The 21,941-nt window shown below is 45.8% G+C and overlaps 1 protein-coding gene across 2 annotated transcripts in view; it reads left to right on the top strand.

The window, feature by feature from the left end:
• The window catches only part of LOC130574976 (uncharacterized), a 46,019-nt gene that overhangs the window by 582 nt on the left and 23,496 nt on the right, over positions 1–21,941 (top strand). The window contains exon 1 of one of the 2 annotated variants that reach the window (XM_057368547.1): positions 88–185. The exons of the other annotated variant lie outside the window; for it this stretch is intronic. The gene's annotated coding sequence lies outside the window, so the exon portion shown is untranslated. Of the gene's footprint in view, positions 1–87; positions 186–21,941 lie in introns of those variants that run through there. 2 annotated transcript variants of the gene reach the window in all.

Below are 21,941 nucleotides of genomic sequence, written 5' to 3'. Positions count from 1 at the left end.
GGGCGGGGCCCTGGGGCCGGTACCTCGCCCGAGCCGCGCCCGCGTTGCCGTGGCGACGGGCTAAGCCGGGCCTGCGAGCGGCGGGCGCCGAGGGGCCGGGCCGGAGCCGACCCGCGGCTCGGCGCTGCCGGGGCGGGCATGCACAACAAAGGCGGCGGGCGACGCGTCCCGGGCGGGCTCCGCAGGTAGGTAGGTGCGGGCGGCGGGCGGGTGGGTCCCTCTCGGCAGCCAGCCCCGCAGGACGTGTCCCCACCTCTGTGCTGTGAGGGGAGAGCGACCGGGGAGCGAGCTCCATCATCATCGTCAGCCCCGGCCCCGGCCCCGCCGCACCTTGCGGGCGCGGGGCTGCAACAAAGGCAAATGGCTGCGCGGCGGGGAGGGCTGCGGGACCGCTCATAGAGCGCTTTATGATTTATCTGCCCTGGGTCTCGTTCCCCGGGTCCAGCGGGGCCCCTCGGGTCCTACCGGCAGCTCCGCGCCCACCGCGAAGATTGAGAGCGGGGGGATACACGCGCTTCCCAAGCCCTTCCACACCTGCCCCGGCTGACACCTGCTCGCTGCCGGATCCCGCTTGTGCCCGCACCCCGCACTCGCTCGCTTCTCGCCTGCAGCGCGGGCTCCGCTGGCGCAGCGCGACCGGGAGCGCTCTGCCCGTGCGCTGGTCCGGGCGAGCCCGGCCRCTCCTCTCGGCTCCTAAAGCTGCACCCGCAGGGACAGAGAGCTTTGCAGTCGGCAGSACAGAGCCTGGGAGATGCCTGGGGGTGTTTTGTCTTGTGCAAGGTGGGATATCGTGTGCTGGTACGGTACTAGGCTGAGTTCAGTCGTTGGAAGGGGTGGCTGGGCAGYCCCTGGTTCTTTAAATCTGCGAGGTCCGAGTGAGTCATTTCTTAATTCGTTTCCATGTGATTTCAACTCCAAGACGCATCCTTCCAAATTCATAATAGGTTTTGATACCTGAGGTGTTAGCAAGGGCATCTGTTTGAATCCACAGAGGTAGCAGTTTTACTGCATTATTGAAAGCAGAATTCCCTGGAGGAAAATCTATAAAATCTACTCCTACCATTTTCATTTACGCTGCAGCAAAGCAGCACTGGGTGCATCTGCACTTTATCCTTCCCTCATTTCCTAGTCATTGTGGCACTGAAAAGCATTATAAACAACTCTGTGTTGTTTGTYGGTATTATATTAAGGCCTGAGGGCTTGATAATGGTTTCTTTCACTTGTGGCTTTCAGAATGCTTCACAGACATCAATTAAGCCTGGGAGCACTGCTGCAGGTTGGGGAGATTTTATTGATCCCATTTTACAGATGAAGGAACTGATCAGAGACCGCGAAAGATTTAAGTCAAATCCAGAACCTAAGCACAGATTCYAAATCCCCTATTTAACGTGCTCTGCACCACCTTACTTTAAAAAAATTTCTCCAGATTTCACTGGCTGCTCCATGAGGTGTTTTGGGCACTGTCAGGCCACATATCCTTTGGGATTTTGAGATATWGCTCTTGCAGATTGCCAAAAGTGATGTGTATTTAGTGCCATACTGTTGAGAAGCATGGTTTCTGATTAAAACAAGTCTCTCTTTGGTTTGTACTGGGGTAGAACCCAAGAGCTCTGTTGTGGACAAGAATGCATTAGGCAAGGCAGTTTGTAGCCAGACAGCAAAGCATGCACAGAGATGTTGAACCAAGTACAGGAAGCCTGGGTGTCTGCTGTGGTTTCTTTAATAGCCTCCTTCAAAAAGAGATGTAGTCTCTCCTCACTAAGGGTATATTTCGAAAAGCAAAGTAAATGCTTCCTATTGTGACTGCAACTGCAAAGACTCCTGGTCCTAGCCTGGTTTTTGAGTCTGTCCGCTTACTTTCATGGCCTGGACAGGAGATAGGCTGTGTTTGAGATCTGGTTTACATCTTAGGCATTGCTTGTACTGATCTCCTTTAAGGCCTYTAACCACAGAACCCCAGCTGCAGCCTCAGATTTAAGGCTTGCCTCTGTCTGTAGAGCATTGTACAAGATAGCAACGGTAGACCCAAAGCAGTTATAGTTTTAAGCTCCTTAAGCTTCATCTGTGTAAGAAAAGCCTACTGCAGACTAGGTGATGATGCACAGGTCCTGGTAGTCATAGAGCAAAGGGAAAGGAATGCTTTTATGGCTTTTTTGAGTTTATTATCCATTGCATGCTTGCTGAGTCTGATTTAGTCTAACAAGATAGTCTGGAAATCCTGGTTTCTTAGTATTAAAGTTTGTAGGAGATTGAGTCCCATTTTTAATACAACTCCCCCAAGCAAACAATTCCCCCTCAACTTCAAACACCACAGTCCTGCAGGTGCAAGAAGCATTGCTGATTGATGGCAGGCAAGATATAGCACCRCAGTGTTTCCAGTGTTTCAGAGGACAGTTCTTTTAGAGGAGASACAGCAAGCATAGCTCCAGGGCCTCCATAGCTTGGCATCAGCCAATTACTGTCATATCAGATTAGCTTTATGGCATATCAGCACACATTTATGTTAATACAAATGCAACATGACTGTTCCATAGTATTGATGAAATTATTGTGTTTACAGCCCTATAACATGACTGATTGAAAGGGGGGTTCTGATTACAAAGCCGTGGACTTGGAAGGTGATTTCTTCTACAGCTTTCAAATCGGCCAGTTTGGAACTAGGAAATTAACTACTAGAGGACATAACCCAGTTTTGATTTTCCATTGATGCAGTTACCCTTTTGGCAAGCTCTTGGAAAAAGAATCCTGTATCACGAAAGAAACAGGAAGATCTTAATGGGTTTTTCCACCTTGCCATGATCCTTTTGCGATAYAGCCTGTGCTGCTGTAGCTGCTTCTTGGCCTACAACAAAAGCTCTAATCTGCCTATGCTCTACAGGAATGTAGCCCTTGGAGCCAGCCTGGAGATTTCCTCAGCTGCCACTGCAATGGGCACATTCTCTTTGTCCAGGGCAGTTTGGCAGCAGCAGTYGTGGGTGTTAGTGAGATGAGGAGGYATCACATGCAGCACTCCATAGCCAGGATTGGAAAGCTGTCCACCGCTTGATGAGTTTCCTGCTCCCATGACACCTGCCAGCATTCAAAAGATGTACCTATTTGTCTCTGGGAAAAAACTGGGAACCTCTGGCCAGCATGTCCACAAGTTTTGCTGTCCCTGCTTCATAATTAGCCCAGTCTCAGCTTCCATCTGCTTTGTAGTTTGCAGCAGCCTTCACAGCTCCTGGCAGCCATTATCACCTTCCAGCACAGGAACAGCTTTAGCTCTGAGTCTTGGGAGGGCTGGCAGGATCAGTGATATAAGGAAAAATAACAAAGAGGTAGAAAACAGGTGCATGGGCACAGAGAGGGAAGGTGGACTGAGAASATATGAGGCAATGAAGGGGAAATGAAGTGACAGGCAGGAGGCACTGCAAATCCTGAGACTTTGTGGGAGATGGGATGTGGAGGGAGGCAGTGATCTCCACGGCTTGTAGGAACAGGATGCGATCTCTGCTGCCAGGATTGCATTCCAGCTGCCAGCCCACTGCCCACGCTTCAGAGCCGTTCAGCAAGCCCGTGCTACTGCACAGGGCYGTGCAGCATTTGTTATTTTCCAGACATCCTCCTGTAAGTCACAGCAACAAAGGGTGAGTATCTGCCGGAACTGCGCGGAAGTGCGGGGGTCAGTGACCTTCTCCACAGTGCTATCCCTGCTAGGGGAGAGCCCTGGGAAAACCAGTAGCACAGCACAGACAGCAGCATCCCACATGAGGAAGAGCGRTTTGCTGCTCAAGGACAGAAAGGATAGTGGTAAGTCTGCTATTTCAGAAATTAGTTATGGAAAGCTGGGATGCTCAGGCTGAGGTAATAAGAATAGCTGGAGAATTAGGCAATTCCCATATTCATGAGCTGACAGACTGCAGTCCCTTTGCCAAGGCTGTATTAAATACACCAAGGGGCAGAGGAGTTTTCTGGCTTTGCTAACAGCTGTTTCAAGGTGAAGCACAAGGGGAAAAAGAAAAAAAAAAAATCTCCACTGTCTGCTGATATTCACTTTGCCATGTAACATTTCAGGGCTTGGAACAACTCGGGGCCCTATGCAGACCTTTTAGAACCTCTGTTTGAAACAGTCTCTTCCCATTCTAGAAATAATCTGTTTGGGAATTCAACAGTACCTGTCCTAAGGATTTCTCTCCAGAAAGGGACTAAAGCTTTTGAAAGAGACTCTGTCCTAGATGGGAAGTCAAGGAAAAAACATGGCTTTGTGTTTTTAGCAAGAGTGTCTACGCCCTTGTCTTCTCTGCTGTTGAAATGCTTAAAGATACGTGTAAGCAAAAATCCATTTTTCCTTTGGGATATGAAGCTTCAGCAGATGGTRGTGGGAGTTTGCAGGCTCCGTTCTTTGTCAGTGCTTGCAGAAGCAGCCTGACATTGCACTAGCTGTGGATGCAATGCTAGAGCTGCTCCAGTCAGACACTGTGCAGCCCATCCTGTGGCTTTCCCGGCGTCTGGGAGCAGTGCTGGCAGTAWCTGTCAAAAGTAATTTGTTTACCACACAGCAATCCTACTGTTTCTGTAGGCATGTTAAAGAAGCCAGTTAGCAACTGAAAGATGACAGTGGCTTTGACCACAATCAAGTAATTCACAAGACTCAGAGTACACACAGCTGAACTTTTCATGCAAGGTTCTTCCCCCAGGAAAAAGGGAATTAAAGACCCTCAGACAATGAGCAGAGACAGCTGCAGTCAGACTTAGCACAGAAGTGATACACATTGGTTTCTAGTGTCACAGCCTGTTGGAGTTGTTGTGTCAGATTTATCTGCTGGCTTCCTTGCTTGTTGCACGGACAACCTGCCTACCATTCCCTCTACTCAAGTCCTTGCTTATCTTAAGGATCTTTAYATCTCAGGCATCTTTCTCAATAAACACACCTTGCAGAGAGGTCTAGAGGCAAAGCAGTGGGTCAAAGTTTGGCTGGAGCAGAATTAGCACCAGCCATGGCTGGTACTAGGTTGAAGCTGAGCCCCTTGACTAACAGGGTGTCAGTGCCTGGGGATATTAATGAACTCTGTGCTGAAGTACTGCTGTCATTCATGGTGGTGTGGCTGATTTTTCCAGCCTGCTTCTARGAATAGACAGAAGCAACTCCTTCAAAGACGAGGTCTGTCTTGAAAGACCCTTTTCAAGAAAGTGCCTTGTAAGAGCCAGGGTGGTAACTGCTTCTCATAAAGGATCAATAGGGCCTCACTGCTAATCTGTGCTGTGGTAGTTTAACCTGAAAAAAACCCTCAGGCCTGAACTGAGACCTCTCAATTACAAGAAGATGAGAGCCCTCCCTCAGGAGTCCTGGTTTGCAGTACTTAACTGTTTTGCACTGATGTGTCCCATTTTTTACCGCAGCTGTTGCAACAGCTCTGTTCTCTGTGGACAATCAGGGCTCAAATTTCCACAACACAAGATAACCTGTCAGCAAGCCCCCATGTGGCACTTCTCATATTTAAGGGCTAGATACAGCTTTGGAAATTGGTGCTTTATGATTGCAAAAGCCATACCTGCACTGGGGAAACCTCACAAGACAGTGCCTCAGCTTCTCTTAAAGCTCAGTGTCACTGAAAACAAAAGTCACAGGAGAGAAAAATGAAAGAAAAAGAAAATCTGGTTTTGAAAGAAGAATGGGTAAGCCACGGGCTCCTTTGTACTGATAAGCAGCCCCTGAGCTGATCAGCTTTTTAAGATTAAGGTGCATAGCTTGCTTGTTTGATCTGCCACTGGAGTCTCGGAACACTTTCCAACAGGTGAAGGGAAGAATTGACCTCTCATTCTGGGCTCTCAGAGCCAGGTCTGTTAACAGCCAGTCCTGTCTTTCAGATCTTTCAGATCTTCTGCCCTTTATTCTGGGTTCTGTCCTTACCGGGGTACCACAGAGCCATGTTCCCTAGGGACACAGGCATTGCTTGTCTACACAGTGCTGCAATATTTCTGATCACRTGCAGACAGTGGAGCAATAATTGCAACACTTTTTATTCTGGCTCTCAGCATACTCCTCCGGCTTTTCTTCATTACAGCAGTAGCATGAACTAAGTCCATAAAACAGCTAACCCAGCTAGAAGCAGCTGTAGGCACTAACAAAGTCCGCAGCCACATCAGCCATCCTGTCCATGGTTACAATAGTAAAGCATGCATTACTGCATACTTTTGGATGGCTTTTTCCATAGGAAGAAACTGCGCACTTCCCCATGCCTGTCCAAAGGGATGAGAGTCAGAAACCTTATTTCCTCTTTGCCTAAGAGCTGTTCTTTTACCTGTGTCTCTCCTCATATAAAGACCATCAGAGCACAGCCCCTTTTGAGTGAAGTAATATTCTGATCAAAATTCCAGTTATGCCTCAAGCTAACATTACCTTAAAGAGCAATCCCTTTGAAGAATGTATAAATGTCATACAAATCAACTCAAAATTGTGGTAATAGGAAAGGCAGATGAGGTTTATATATCTGGAGGATGGTCTGCTATTTTCAGATGGAAATTAGAAAAATGAGGGAGATTAGCCCCTAGATAGGTACTTATTAAGGGGCAGATTTCCATTTGCTTTCCTCGCTGGATTGTTTAGAAAGTTATGAGCACTTAYTTTTGATGAAATGATGAAGCACATTCTGTGATAATTTAGCTGTGACTAAAGAGGCTTTATAAGAATGAAGCTTTTGTGCTGTTCCTTGGTGAGTCTGAACAGGGTTACAGATGTGGGTATGTGTTAAAAAAGTGGTTGAACTTTTGAAAGATATGCTGAGGTAAAGCCAGGTCAAGTGACATGTCCACTTTTCCAGACAGTGAACAAGATCATGGTATATCTRGAAATACAGCTCTTAGTCCCTAGTTCCACCGGCAGGACCATAGCACGTCAATTTGTAATTTGGATTAGTATTCCACTTTGGATTATCTCTGTAGATTRCCATAATTATTGTATGGTAAACATGTCCATGTGGAAGAGCCCTGGGCAGCACTGTAYGTGTGCAGACTGGTGTTTGCCACACATGGTATTTAGCAGCTGCATCATCCTGCTGACATTGGCATAGCTTCCATAGGTGGAAGCCRCGCACAGGGTGTGGTGAAGGAGGTAAGAGGGTCATGAAGGTGAAGGCTGGACAAGCACGCTGAGATCAGATCTTTTGCTACACACTATCTGTAGGACTTGCCTAAATTTATTTGTTCCATCCAATGCTTCTCTCTAATGGCAGTTGCCAGCTCCTAAGCCCTGTGAACCACACTTTGCATTCGCAGCTCCATGCCACTGAATGTCACCGTCACTCTCTGGGTGCCAGTATGGCAACTGCACTGCTGCCTCATGCTGCAGTGCTGGGTGATSGGACACAGTGTGCAGTGATGAGAGATGTGCTTCCTGTGCTTCATGCATCTCCTTCCAGTCAATGGGAATCAGGTGCTGGATKGAGCCACGACAGAGCCTCAGCTGTGGGGCAGTGGGGCCTCACACAGGGTCAAGGTACCAAGGTTTGGGCAGCAAGTGCTGCTCAAGTTGAATTCTTGCTTTRTAGCACAGCTCAAGCTCATAATTAATACAGGACTGGAGCGGAGCTGTAAGGKGAGTGCAAGTGGCTGTGGCTTTGGGCCAGGTGATAGTCCTCCCTCAGCTTCTTCATCAGRGATGTGTGTGGGTCAAAGGATAACRAATTCATAGGAAAGCACAAAAAGAYGCAACAGAAGGTGCTCTGTGGCYGGAAAAGGCATTTCTTCAGCAACTAAGAGAGCTTGTAGCAGAGGTGGCTGTGCTTAGGAGTGGGGAGGAGAGAGGAGTTCACACAAAGGCAACAGGGTAATAATGCAGGGGAGCAGGGAACACACAGGATGGGGTGACAGTCAGAGCTGATGACTGGCAGTTGTGTATTGGCTTGGGAAATCCTTGAGTGGGAGCCCCACATACAAATGCCTGGAGCTTTTCTAGAGTCAGCACATCAACCACCAAAGCAGCAGGCATGCAGTGTGATCCCACTTGAGGAAGRGCAAGAAGCAGAATGCCTGGCTTCTGAAGAGGTTCTGCTTTTACCCTGCCCTATCCTCTTTGCCATTCCTGCTGCTCTTGGAAATACATAGCATCTGGAAAAAGCAGTGCCCTTGTACAGTGCCTTTGGCTTCTGGAGAGTTCCTACAGYGTTGAATTCGCCCCACAGACTTTAATTACTCTCCACTGTGATAGTAATGAGAGCCAGTGGAATTGTACTGATTTTATTTCCTTTTAATTTGTTATGATGCTCTGGATGCAGATTAACTTTCCCAGCTCRATACATATTATTGATTCATCCTGCCTCGTGTTGCAGTAAATGGCTTGAAGAGAGTGGGGGGGGAGGGGCTGATTTCACTGTAGCTTTTCCTGGTAGCTCTGTATCCCATGCAGTGTCCTCCTCACTCCTGCAGTAGCCAAAATCAGGTACCTTTGTATGTTTCTGAGCAGGTTGTTTACATCCATGTAAATGAGAATAAACWCTAGCCTATGGTACTGCTTCTCTGTATGCAGTAGTCCAGGTCTCCCAGCTTCCTTTCTGTTTGATGTAGTGGCTGTGAGACAGATTTGTGGTCATTTGGTGCAGATGAGCCTAYTCCTAGGCCCAACACATGGGGATGGTCCTCACCGAGGGGAAATGTCCTGCAAGCAGAGCAAAGCTGCAGTCGGAGTTGTCTTCCAGCAGCACTCCTCCAAGCACACACCTGTCCAGGAAGCCTTTGGCAGTGGCCAGCCTCTTGTCCCCATCCCCATGTTGCTGCTGAACATGGCTGATGAGCACAAGGTAGTTGTGGGGGCATGGAGCAGCAGAAAGATTCTTATCCTCACAGCCTTCCTCCCAGTGAGGAAACCTGACAGCAAAGCTGCTTGTGTGGGACTACACCCTACTGGGGGATCCTCTTCCACTTCCTTTGGTGAAAGCCCCAGCACTCCTTGATGCAGCGATGTCTYMTTTCCTYTACTCATGTCACTGGAGTTAAAAGWGGATGAGGAACTGAGCCTGAGTTCTCTCAATACAAAGCCCTAACCAAGGTTGAGATCAGGAGGCTGAGACAGTGCTGTGCTGCTTGTAACAGGGGTGACTGTGAAATAATCTACAGCCTCATTAGCAGGAATTTGCTCTGCAGACTCAGAGTCACCCCTGGCTCAGTGGAGCCAGGCTGGGTGTGCCCCTGAATTGGTGCGAGTGCCAGCCCCAGCCTGGAACCYCTTGCTATCTCTGCACCACACAACCTGCTGCTCCTGGCTGCTGGTGGCTTTCTGGGCCTGGCTGCAGACCTGGTGCTCCACCTAACTGAGTCAGCTCACAGGGCACTGCAGTGCTTGGAAGAAGTAGGGGCATTTTCTGTCTCCCATGGTGTTCCTATCCTACATCATCTGGGACAGGAGACATCCAAAGAGGAAAGGCAGAAATTGGACTCAGCAGTCCTGCATCCCCCCACATGCCAGCCCCATTGGCACAGACTGCCGCAGGAAGCCTGATGTTCCAAGGCTCATCGTAGAAAGCTTCCTCATTCTCAGCCATGCTCAAAACCCTGCTTTGTGGTAACTAAATGTTATCAYTCTGTGTGTCCTTACAGCATGAGGCTGCTGTGCCCCTCAGCAAGTCCAGAGGGACCCTGGTTGCATTGCATGAGTGTCRCATCGTCAATCAGAGGCCATCTGTGGGTGTCCCAAGTGCAGTCATTGCACTACCAATGAGCAGCCCAGCAGCTCAGTGATTATTATCTGGTTGCTGATGATGGTTATCAGTGCTTTGGAGGCATTCCTTGCGGGAAATACTGAAGCTAACCCAGAGTAACTTTGCCTGAAATGRAAGTCTGAGCAGTCCCTTCAGATGTGAAATGTTCCTTGCTTCTCTTGCAAAATAATCCTTCAGCTCTGTGGCCAACTCTAATGCACAGGAGCATGTGTACTGACCCTGCAGCACTGGGCAAGATAAGACAGTGAAGAGGTAAATATCAGTGTTACACAGCTAACTTCAGGACTTAGAAGCCTGTATCCAATTAAAGCAGCCAGGCAATTAACATCAAAATAGTTGAGTCTGGTCTTGGTCTAGCGCAAGTCAGTATGGCTGCTGTAGCTGCAAGGAAGCCTCAGATTTATCTGAGTGGGTTTGCTCTTGTACCCTTTATCTYCGTCTTGCAGAGGATGCATTTCCCAACTTTGCCGTGTGTAATCTGTCCATAGAAGCATGGTGGCAGCAATCTTCTGTTTTCCTTGATCTCCAGATACCCTGTGCACCTAACTGCCAGCATCCTGCATATGAGGGCCCTGAACAGTGAGAAACTTCTCTCACCAGCTTCTTGGAAGATGTTGGGCAAAATATTTGGAAAACACTTTATGGAAGATCAGAAAATAGCATTAAGCAGAAAAACTGAGGTAAATTGGGGCACAGTAAAGTCAGATACTGAGGATTAGATCCCAAACCTCATCATCCTAGGGAGGTTGGGGTGCAGACTCTCAGTCATGGACACCTATTACGCATTAGCCCAGCAGTGTCACTGTGTGCTTGTGCCTGGCAGCACTTCCCCAGGATACTTGGCATTCATTTAGRAGGAGCAAAAGCTTTGGGGACCTAGTGATTCACCAGAGAAGGTGCTTAYGCTGCCTTAGGCAGAGTAGTACAAATACACATTCTTGGCTTAGTTCCACTATGTCCTTAGAGAAAATTAAAAAAGCATTTAACGTTTTCCTTTTGCAGTATAGACAAAGTCAGGTTTCACACTTAGCTGAGCCATCAGTGGCACTGAGTGTGCCTTTAGCACACCACAACCAAGGGCAGAACTGGGAGAAAGACYCTTCTGCCCCTGCACTTGTACCCCAGGGAAACATATGTCTCTTCAGGCAACTTACAGATTATTTTATGAACCCAGCCCAGCCACTCCAGTATCCTCAAAAATCCTAGCCAGCTCAATTTCATCTACTTTATATCTCTTAGTTAAAAAACCCRAAACAAWYAAACTTAAGAGAAAAYCCAAACAAAYAAACTTAAGAGAAACATTTAAGTTGTCCTRCTCTTGACTGATACCATTTGYCTTCCTTTCTGCCTAGAATRAGAACTAGGCTGCTTTGTGCCCTTYTCTTTTTTCACTGTTTAGGCTGGGAAATGAGCTCTATCCCAGCCAAAAACAGGTGTATGTTTGAACAGGTTTCAGCTTCCACCCTTCCCCAATAGGGTTTGCATTGAAATGGACTTTTAATATCTTCCTGAAAAAAATGGGATTGTATTGAAACTGGTAAAACTCTTGCTTCCCTAATTCTCTTGCAGTCTCTAACTCCCAAAATCATTTGCTAGGAAACAGCATTTCCTCCAGAATTTGAGTTTTTGTGGTTTTTTTCTGGTTTTTGTTGTTGGTTTGATTTTGTTTTTAATTATAAAATCCTTTACTCTCATCTCCCAGTGGGAATTCCTGAAGCACTCTCACCTGAGTGTACCTCAGGGAAGATGCCTTGCGTAGAGAAAATTCTATAAATACCAGCTTGGTGTGAAGGAACAAAGCAGAGGAAGTCACATAGCAACTCCTGTTGTCTGGCAGGTCAGAGGGGCACCATGCCTCCTAAACCAGCTCCCAAGGCAATTGTACATCATCATTAGTCAGGTGCCCTTTCCAGGAGAGAACAGATGACTGTTACAAAAAGAAAGGGGGTGGGGGAGGAAAAGGAAAAGAAAACAACGATGAAAGGTCAAAAGCAGCTGCAAAGACAAAGCCAAACACACTTTTTTTGCTGATGGTGTGTAAAGAGAGGCATGTATGGGGTCATGGACTGGTCTTCTGATATCACAGTCCTGTCCTAGCCCACATTCCTTGCCACTTCAGAGGGGAAGGGACAGTGCCCCTTAAGGCAGCTGGGCCATGCCAGCTTGYGCTCAGACAGTGTCTTGGAGCTCTTACACTCGAGCACAGGTCTCAGAATTAAGTTAATTTCAAGTAATTACACTTCAGTTTTAGGGAGTGTACCTGACTTTTCTTGGTGCTCAGATACTGCGAGGAGAGTTCTTGCAGATGCTGGAAGGTAGTTTTATTTTGGCCTCTTAGGGATTATAGAGCTGAAACACAGGAACTGGAGTGTCTTGTCTAGGGAGATCAGGGACCAGATATGAGTCTCATATGTTACCAAGTTAGAGTTTKTTCACAGCATCTCCCACTCTGCAGCTGTGAGAGTTACAGTATTTCCTTCATTCACACAGTTCAGGGTGAGAAGTCACAACTTCAGTTTGTGGCATCTCAAATGATCTTAACCTATGTCCACAAAAAGCTTAGGAGTGTAAATCAATGTCCTGTGACCTCCTGCAGAGATGCTAACAGACAGCAGGAAGAGAAAGTGCTTGCCTCCATTTCAAGGCAAGGGAGAGTTGCTTTTAATTTTTAAAACCTTTTCACAAGTTATTGATGAAGCAGTATTTTTGGAGAGGAGAGGAAACTGGCAGTCTTCTGGGGCTATGTTAAATGTCTCATGATGTCAGTAGTACATCAGGGTACCTTTACTAACATACTTCAGACACTGAGGCCTGGMTAAAGTCATCTGCTCTGGCTGAAGCAGGAATGGCATCTGAAAGTAAAATTTGGCTTGGGGAAATCAACAAGGCATCAGGATTTCTGTATTCATCAGGATCTTAAGTCAAAGGCTGTGTTGTGTCCAACTGTCTTAATGATCCAGAGGTGCTGTACCATCATCACCTCATGAATTTGTAGGTGCCTGGTGGGGGACAAAGGAAGGCAATGCAAACCAGAGCTGGAGCTGAGAACWGCACTGGCTCTGGGGCCAGCTCCCATCATCACCAGTTGGAAAGAGAGAAAGCAATGGACTTCGGGGAGGGTCTGTAGCTGTGGGTAGTGGAGACCCYGTACCAGTAGCTGGGAAACAGGAACATGTTCATTGCATTTATCTGTTTTTTCCTCTTTCTTTATTAACTGCAATTCCTCTGATGTCTGCAGAAGAACATACAGGAAGAGGAGTATCAGCTCTATTATTACAGTGCCTGGTTTTGCTGTTTTTACGCATTCATCAAAGGTTTTACCATTGACTTCAGTGGAGTTGAAAATGAGCCCTTGGYTCATAAAGTGGGACCAAATTAAGTTAGCAGGATTAGGATTTTGTTCCAGGGCTTCTGACATGCTTCCAAAATCCAGCCCTGTCACTGCCCAGGCTGTGGGTAATCTGATTCTGCTGGTGCTGACAAAAGCCCTGAGCAGCAGCAGAGATTGCACCTCAAGCTCTGTACACTCAGATAGTGGTGTCTACTTCACCTACCAGGCTGATTTATTACATAATGATCAGACCAACACCCTCAGACATCCCTAGCTTGTGGTGAATATCCAAAACTAAATCTGATTCCAGTAAGAATAGTGAAAAATAGAGCCATTGTATTCTSCAGAAGCTGGTGGAAGCAGAAGGCYTCATGCCCTGGCAAATATCAGTGATATTAGCAGGCTGGCTTCCATTTGAGAGACGTGGGTGATTTTCGCAGCTGGATGACCTCAGCAAGAGGAACCAGGGCCTGTCGCTTCACATGGAGAAAGCCCTTCAATCTTTAACTAGCCARTCTTTGACTTCATCTTATTTAAAGATTTTAGGCACTGTGCAGTGCTAAAGAGGATCTTGCTGAGCTCCTATTACCTCAGCAGCAGCTGATATGCAATGAATTATTCAAGACTAGCCAGTTCCATCATCAATTTTAATAAATCAAGTTTTCCACCATGTTCTCAGCAGTGCTGCCAGCTGGGATGTGATGAGGTAAGCCCATTATTTCTTGGGGCCTTTTTCATTAAGTCCAGGTTTACATATTTGAGGGCCTTGATAATAAACAAGGGATTAGCAGCAGACAGTGCTAATTTGGGRTAGATCTACAGTGAGCAGAAGAGACAACAACTCCCCCATCTCTCAGGAGATCAYAAAGCTCTGTCTTTGCACAGAGAAGATGGCTTTGCATCTACAGATACAGACTCAGCTGCTACATGCTGACCCCCAGAGCAGAGTGTAGCCCTTCAGGCAGATGGCCTGGACACCACAGCAGCTGAGAGGCATTTCCCATCTTTCACACAGACTCATTCTCATGGAATTGTTCCTATGTCTCTAATATTTCTCCAGAGCAGGCACACTGTGGTGTTCAGGAATCAAGCCCATTTAGAAAGCACCTATGTGCATCAGCATTGCCACACACAGCTGTTAATGTATACACAACTATTAATGTAAACACAACTACCAATGTAAACATAAGCAGCATCTCTCATCCATTGCAGACATCCCATGCAGTGATCCCTTTTGCATGTGAACTTCTTCACAGTGCAAAARCTCTCACAACCAGCACTGAGCTGAGCTGGTGACTGTTGTAAAGCACCTTTCCCTGAGTGTCTGCTCAAACTCGACAACAAAGGCTTCCTGACACTGAAGCACTTATAGCACTTCCTGTACATCTCTTGAATAGACAGGAACACACTTCTCTCTGTTCATTATCAACYTCAACGTTGCTCATTCTGTTTTTTCCTTCTCTCCTGGCCACATAGGAACCAATTTCATAATGGAGTCAAAAGCAAAAAGATGTTCTACATCCTCTATAGAACTTATTTTTATTATGTTGTGCTGCAATGCATAGAGAAAGGAGGAAATGGGTCTTTTTCTTCTCCTTTGTAAACTGTAGGTTACTTGGGGTAGGGTATTTCTCCAGCCCAGGTCTTACAGAGGATTCAGCACTACGGTCCTTTTCCCTCCTGTAAACAAGACATACAGTTTTTWCTGGAGAGAATCAGAGCATTCAGCCCAAACCCATTTCTACTGTGGCTGCATCCAGCTCTGACTCTTCCTGTATTCAGAGAAATTAGATTGTCACAAGGGTGATCAGATAGCTGCCCTTTACATCGCATGCAAGGAAGGCAGAAATCTCCATAGGTACTTTTRTTATCATGTATTTTAGGAGAGGGAGGATGAACTGCTGAGGAGGAGGAGAGAAGCTGGACACAAACCATGCTAAGAATGAATTCTTTACAGTCCTGGTGATGAATTCAGTGCAYGGGTTAGTCCTGAGTATCTAACCTGCAGCATCTCTGTGGTGCATCCTCAGCTGCTGGTGAGGCATCCAAGCACAGCACTTTATCCACAGAGCTGGCACCAAGGCTGAGTTTGATTGATAGATGAAAGACAGACCTTGCTAAAGGAAGGTCACGATTATGAGAGATTTATTGATTTGCTCTTTGGGGATGGACCATAAAAGAATAGCACCTAATTGAGAGAAGTATGAGGGTGGYTCCTCACAGTGTATTAAATAGCAATAGCCATCTATCTGTGTTTCAAGAAGTGGGAGGGATGTTTGCAGATCCSTGTAACCGTTGCACCTGCTGGTTCTCCAAGTCTGCCTCACACAGATGTAGGGCTGTTTCCTGGGCCCAAGCCATTTCCACTAATCACAGCCCCCASTTAATTTTTGAAGTGACACCATTGCTGTTTTTAGGACCCAAAGTACTTCAGCTCCTGTATACTATCATTAATCCTGAAACTCCTTGATTCTCACTGTGCCTTTTTCCCCCTTATCAGTTTTGTGCAATACTTAGTCTGTCATTTTTATTTACCACTTTCTGTTTTCCCAGTCTTTATACACATAACATGCTTGTTTTCACTTTTCCAATAAACAAGAATCCTATTTTTTTTCAAACCAGTATATTTACTTCCCTCAGCCACAGGGCTGTGGCTGTTTGAACCTTAGGGGGGAAAAGGCTCCCAATTATAATTTTTATTTTTCTACTCGGATTTCCCTTTATTACCTGGCTCAGTTGTTTTCAGCTCTGTGAAGCTGACATTTTAGAATTGTAATGAGGGATAATTGGTTTGCACTGGGCTCTGTTTGCACACAGCAAATGTAACTGTGTAGTGATCATTGGTAACTAAGCAACCAGTTATGTTTTATTTCTGTGATCAATTCCTTGCTATCTGTCAAGATTAAGTCTAACACAGCATGTGTCCACAAGGGATACAACAATTTGTGGAGTTAAGAACACATCATCTAAAAGACTAAGAGCAACAGCAGCACAAGGCCCCTGACTTACTTCTCGGATTGCAGTCTTAGAGCCATGGAGCCTTTTCATTTCAGTGAATGTGGTCTTAGAGTCTTGATGGTTGAGGTAGTTCATTGACTGCCACATTTTGTTCCTGCGATTCAGACAGTGACAACCAACATAGGATTTTACCCTTCATCTGTTACAGCAGATTATGAACATTCAAAGGCTCTCTGTGCTAGTCAGAAGGCCACATGTGATAGGCTTGAGCTACTATGTTCCTACATCCTGGAAGGTCACCCAGCAGTGGTCACTTGATGGCAACTTCAAAAACTCTTAATTCTCTACTCTCTCATTCCATGTGAACATGTGTTTCTTCTGTTTAACTGGYACAATGCTCACCAGCTTCAAGGGCTTGGAAAACTCCTTGTCAGGAARCAAGTAAGGATGGACATCTCTGGGAAGGAAGGTGAGGTAGAAGCCAGGCAGTGTGGACAGGTTGAGACAGGAACCTTGGAAAAGGGGCACAGTCCCACTGCACGTACACAGGAATGGCAGCATCGGTCCCATGACTGGATCTTTTTTCATCCAACAGCCTTGGAGAAACCTGTAGTTCCAACACAGCTGTGGTGTCACCCAAGAAGTAAAGCCATACAGATCAGAACAAGYGAACACATAGCCTAAGCCAAGCAAGGGCCAGGCCAAGGGTGGTAGGAGCAAGGGTGGATATCCCAGATGAGGCTGGTCAAGGTGATTAGARATGGCTGTACAACACTCCTGGATCTGCACTGCTACTCAAATTCTGTTCCAGAGGGACATTTTGCTAGGAGGCATTTCTTATAAAAGAAATCCATTTTAGCTTCATGCAGAAAAGAAAACATGGTCCATCTGGAGCAGGTTGTAACAACTCTTCCATCACTGTCTATCTACAGCAAACGTTACATGGTGCTTAGAAAGAAATCTTAAGCAGCTCCATCTCCCGACTCAGTTTGCAACTTATCCTTGTTGCTGCTTGCTGAAAGGAGCCATATGGATTTTGTACTGAACGTTGCATAAATGCTAATATGCAAGTATATTTAGAGGTGGCATATGGGCAATAGTAAGTGGAAATGAGTGGGGTTTTGGGTTCAGATTTACACAGGCAAGTTCAGTGAAGCAGATGTGGCAGTGGGTTAGTTAGGAAGCTTTCTTATTTGGAGTCCCAGGTTCAGATCTTAATTGGGTTTTTTCCTGCACTTGGCTTGTGCTGGCCAATTTTGTCAACAGTACTAATATTTGCCAGCAAATGTAGAAAATCTTGAAAACTTCAGCCATTTAAAAAAAAACCCACAACATACAGTCTGATCTGGGTGATACTGTAGACCAGTCAGAAACAGCAGTCTTTATTCTTTGGGGTACTGTAGGCACAAATGTGCATGTCAGTTATTTACACCAACTTAGAAAAATAATGTTGTAGTCTAGTAGCTGACAGAACAGCTTGCTATAGCTTTTAGATGTAGGAGATTGTTGTACTTCATTTTTCAATCCTTGCAGAACACCAGAATGTCCTGGGTATGTGGGAGTTTGTGGGCTTCAGTGCCCTCTCTGTCAGGGAGGGTGACGTGATTCCTACTGGCACAGTGTGTCACAGCTCCTGTTGTGCCTGCCCGAATCAGGGAGCAGGAATGTCCTCTGTACTCAGGCAACAGGTATTTGATCTGGATCTGAAAGTTCTGGACTGAGTCCCATCTGGCATCAGATGAGCTGATATCTACATAGTAACTGGCAGTATTAAGAAATCTACTTTATTTTTCTGTTTTTCAATGTTTGGGGAATTTACTCATAGAGCCTCAAGCAAAAAAAGAAAATCCACGTTGAGCAGAGATGGAAATTTTTCATGAGGCTGTAGATAAGGCATCCCCTTTGATGATAATACCGCAATTTTATCTGCTCTGATTAAAAAGGTTAATTAGATTTAGACCTCTTATGCACAAAGCAAAAATGACAGCATCCTGACAGATTTTTACAGCTTGCTCAGAGATTGGCTTACAGCTAATCCACTGTGGTCACTRCAGTCCCCTCTTCTGCCGCAGCCTGATGCCCCTTTTTTACAGCCTCGCCTGCACATTAAGCAGCAGCCATAAAGCATTTTGCCACTGGTCCTGCCAGCTGATGAGTCCTTTTTAAAGCCTACTCATTGCATCGCGTGCATTTCTCTTTGCATAGGRAAGTAGTTAGCTTTGAATGTCACCCAGTCCTATGGAGGCAAGTGAGAAGATGGATTATGTTGGCAGCAATCCATCCATCTGTTCATCTGCCAGCACTAATGTTTAGCTTTTCAGGCTCCCAATTGTCTTAAATAATGCTGACCTACAGGATCTGGGGTGGGAAAGGTCACAWAGCCCATTTAGTCTTCCATTTCTTAAGTGGTAATTAAACTTTCTGAGGTGTTATAGCCACATGCAGGAATTGTTGATGGACAGTACTTATGAGGTTGAGGTTAAATCCTTTTCTGAAAAATGCTATGTTGCATGAGATTCCTTCCATAATACTGGCTGCAGCATCTCCACTGTATCTTGTTAGAATATTCTTTACACAAGGTGTTTGCAAAGGATCTGAGTCTGTTTCCTGTGAGGGATTAGATGTCTGCATGACAGTGCTTCCCCTYTTTTGATTGATATTATGAAATTGTATCAATGGAGTGTTTTTGTCTTCTTGCTGTGGAGTGCTTAGCTTGGGATAGGTGTGCTGCACACAACCACAAAGGCCGCACACATTTGGTGCCGTGTTTTTAAAAAAGAAGCTGGCTGGTTGGCTGCAGCTCTGCCTTGATGCTCTTGGTTTATTTTTTAGCTCTGCTTTGGTAAAACAAATGTGCATGCAAGGGCTCTCATCAGCTACTATGATTTGTGTCTCATTTTTTCCCAGTTGCAAAAAAAGAAAAAAAAGTTAACAAGAATGTAGTGACCTTTGTTAGGCTCGTGGAATATTTTGCAAAATGGCATGGAATAAATGGTACCTAACTCAGGATGTGAGGGAAATATAGAACCCAGACCTGTTGGGAGCTGCCAGCTTCAGACYCCACAGCAAGTTACTGGCATAAGGAGTGGCATAGTGTGTCCTGTGAATCTGGATCCARGGTGGGTCTTCATCACACTTGATGTCATGGAGTCTACATGATTCAGCCAATATTCAAGWCCAGCAGCACATGGAGAAGGGATCTGATTCACTATCCTTCTTCCTCACTCTCTTAGAAAGAGCTGCAAAATTGCTGCATTTATTCTTMATTTTCTTCACCATGTTACATGTGCAATTGCAAAGCTGCACTGCATGAAGATTGCACAAAGCATCCAGTACATTTTGAGCAAACAAAACCATTTTCTTACAGCTGGCTTTAAACAAAGGGGCATATCCTGCCCCCTCCTCCATCACCTTTCACTATAGTGTAAGGTCTGGCAGGAAACCACTGAGTCCTATGGCAGTGTTAGTAAGTCAGAATATATAGATGTAGTTAGGAACATCCCAAGAGTATATGTGTTGGTATTAATCAGTCTTAGAATTTGTTTCTTAATGATGGCTTTAAAACATCTCCAGTAAACGATGCATGACACGATGTGTCTGCAGGAGACTCGTATATGGTGAGAAATCCCATGGATCTGTACTGCCTCCAGTCTGATCTCTCCAAATCCTGTTAGCTCTGGAGTTAATGCCCAGCTGATGTCAAACATAGCCCAGAGTGATTCTCCTATCTTGAATGCATCTGGTGTGTTTTTAAGTCTTGATATTGTGATCAGAGAAACCTTTGGTGACCAGCTGTTTAGGGCAAATCACACTTGGACAGTTGCCCTGTGGAAAGTGTGCTCCTCCCAGCWTGCTGGGATTTGCGCTTAAAGACATTTACCCTGGCGTCTCCAAGTGGAGGAACCCAGAGGTCCAGCCCTGTCCAAACACCATTTTCTGCTCAGCCCTAAGCTGCACTGGGCAGTTCACTGCCTGTTGTGTCTCTGCAGTCACAGATTTGTTTGCAGGAAAGTAATAGCTGCAGACACAGCAGAACAGCATTTCCCCACAGGCAGGGATCCTATTTCAAGAAGCTTTTACGTTCCTATCACCTTCTGTCTTCCAGTGCAATAAACCAGTTCCTGTCCTTGTCTGTCCCTACCTGTGTGTGGTGGTACCTCCAGCCCTCCATCCCTTTGCTCCTAGCAGGAGAAAAGGCAGGACACTGCAGCTGAGTCTGTGCTCTCCAGCCTGGCTGAAGCAGAGCACTTAGATGTGCTAATTGCAAGTCACATTTCCTACAGGGAAAACATCAACTGGAATTTTCTCCAGCCACCAGTGTTCCTAAAGCCTCTGATACAGACAGGCAGGAAAGAAGAGATAGAAAAAGAAAATCCAAATAATTTCCATTGCTAATTGAAATGGAGGGGAAGAGAAGTGCAAATTCAACTTGAAAGAGCAGCCTTTGCCTCTGATAATCAACTGGGAAAAATAATTTACTGGAGCATTGAGGAAAATGAAACACAAGCAAATAAATGATGCTGACAGTCTGATCAAAGSACTGCTATACAAGAGAGACCCTCTGTCAGTGCTGGTCCAGCCTCCATATGCTTAGGAACCTTGCACAGTAAATTTGATGAACAGCTACATGTAATGTAGAGAAAGGAACTGAATTTTYCTCTTGGGATTTGTTCCTAATGTAAAGTGCTTTCAGATTCTGTAGGCCATTACAACTAGGGATATCAAAGGATGCAAAAGAGAGGGGCAGGGTAATTTTGTTTCAAGATTCTGTGTTCACATGGAGGTGAAGGATCTGAACCTACAAATAGAAGGAGAAGCTGATACATCCRTTGGATCTGATCTACACTGGGGCATTTATGGGCAAAACTGTCTGTTTAAGGTACTGCTATAGATACTGCTCCCCTGTGGATATAATTCTTCTGTAATAACAGATCCAAACCAATAAAAATTTTCTGGACTAAGAGTGCCCATCAGTGATGGAGTGAAAACTGGAGTGGTACCACTGYTGGGAGTAAAAGATTCTTCAGTAAATTTGTGCATACTCCTAGACATAAAGCAGAAAATATAAGAGTCTTTGCTAAGACAAAAAGCATACTCTAAAATTTACTAATCATGCTAAAATCTCCCCCCAAACAAGGCATCTTGCAGTTTGTGCACTCCTTGGTGGGCTTAGATAAATAGCATCTGTAGAGAAAGAGGGAGTTCCACTGGAGCTTTATCACTTCTTCATTAGTGTGTCACCAACCTGAATTAGGAATTATTTTCCYGGAGAAAGCAAGGTCAAAGAGAGAAGTAGTATTTTAGGAAGATGGCTCCTGTGCCCCAAATCCCAAGAACACTTGTGCAACATGAAAGAACCCATTTGTTACTGAAGCACAGCCTGTCCTTTCCAGGGGTCACTCAGCTGGGATGAAAGGTGAAAGGTTGCTCTAMACTGCATATTGAAAAGTAGGAAGCTATGAGAGAGCCCATGACACCACCTTCAAAGAGYGCACAGCACTGAGCCTCAGGGAAATAAAGCAAAAAACTGCAACGGTGGCTTTTCCACACTTGAAACAGCTCTGAAGAGGCAGGGGGTTCCCAATGGCTATCGAGACAGCTGAATGAAATTGTCATTTGTGATAAGGCATCCTGAGAGCTGGGGAAAATCCTGGCTCTGTGCCCACTGGCACAGGTCCAAGTGATTTCACTAGAGCCAAGATTTTTACTCTGTATGTGAAATGAATTGCCAGGGTGAAGCTGCAAAAGTAACGCCTGGTAATGAAATCCACTTGCAGCACTGCAYCTCTGCACCAGAGCCCTGCTGTGGGCAGGAGTGTGCGCTGGCTCTGGAGAACACCGTGCTGTTCTTTTAAGAGGCAGGAGGGAGGCAGGAGGTGTGAAGTGCCACTAAAATCGTCAAGGATGTCACGTAACTGCCCATTTGTGAGAAAACTCACTGTTTTTTTAACCCACTTTTT

The sequence above is a fragment of the Malurus melanocephalus genome, unplaced genomic scaffold (genome assembly GCF_030028575.1).
Source record: "Malurus melanocephalus ecotype Western Australia unplaced genomic scaffold, MMel_1.1 scaffold_94, whole genome shotgun sequence".
In the NCBI taxonomy this organism is placed as follows: Eukaryota; Metazoa; Chordata; class Aves; order Passeriformes; family Maluridae; genus Malurus; species Malurus melanocephalus.
The sequence above is the reverse complement of the archived record's forward strand: the minus strand, read 5'-3'. Positions and strand labels throughout refer to the sequence as shown.